This window comes from Pollicipes pollicipes, unplaced genomic scaffold (genome assembly GCF_011947565.3).
Source record: "Pollicipes pollicipes isolate AB1234 unplaced genomic scaffold, Ppol_2.1 Scaffold_7261;HRSCAF=8764_pilon_pilon_pilon, whole genome shotgun sequence".
Lineage (NCBI taxonomy): Eukaryota > Metazoa > Arthropoda > Thecostraca > Pollicipedomorpha > Pollicipedidae > Pollicipes > Pollicipes pollicipes.
In genome coordinates, this window is record NW_023597054.1 from 47,625,104 (window position 1) to 47,626,207 (window position 1,104).

Below are 1,104 nucleotides of genomic sequence, written 5' to 3' on the forward strand. Positions count from 1 at the left end.
AATAAAATAAATTGTGCTGAATAACGCCTCGTGGGTCGCTTCGCGACCAATGACTGACGTCGCTGTGTGTGTGAAGGTGTTGGCTGACTGGGTGATTCGTAGACTGTACATGCGTCTACACAGTGTGATTGGTTTCACGTCGACAGGAAAACGATTCGGAATCGTCGAATAGGTTGTTTACGCACGAGCGCACGAGCGCGGTCGTGCGCAACGGTTCGCGGTTTTGTCTGCGCGATTGCCCGTTCTTTCCTGCGATCAATTGCCCGTTCTTTCCTGCGATAGACTGCCCGATCACATTCCCCTCCCCACGTTGCCGAGCTAAAAACCGGGTTTGAAGCTCATTTCGGCGAATTTTGTCACTTTGCGAACTTTGCGTTTTCCATGTAAAACCAAGGTAATGGGGGCACGTTTGCACGGCCGACGGCTCACCGCCCGTCGGTTCCCATCCCAGATTAAACACAGTGATGCACGCCATTTTTCACGTGGTTAGGGCTACCGACACCGGTCTGCGTGTGAAATTTTTCGCAAGACATTCGAATATTTTACATCAGCACATCGGCATTTGACATTAAAACATCGGACGGACATTTTGGAAATAATAACGTAGAAAGTATTGGGATAAGTAGAAACCACTGGGGTAACGCAAACGGATATGTAACGGTCGAATGCAGCGGATTATGAATCAGGTAGAGTGACTTCCGAGGCGTAAGGGCTTTCCGCTGTCAACCGGGCGATGCAATGAAAAATCTCACTTTCCCGGATCTAAAATAGTTGTCTGTTGGTAAAGGAGCTATCCAATGCGCTCATCCAAACGTGTCTGGGATGGTTTTATTACTCTTCACACACAGTGTTTATCTTTGGTGGCTTATAACGCGTACAGAAAAACAAAGTTATAAAGATCGTATATTGTTAACCATTTTAACTGAAGTTTCGGGGGCCTACATCCGTCTTCTGGGTTATCCCATGGGATTTTTCAGCCCTTTGATTAACAGCTATTAAGCTGATGCGGTCGTTAGTTGTTTGAAGCGACTTTTTGTGGTCAAATCTATCAGTACACATTTAAAACAAAACAAACATTTTGCTACAATGGTGTCGTCAACACCC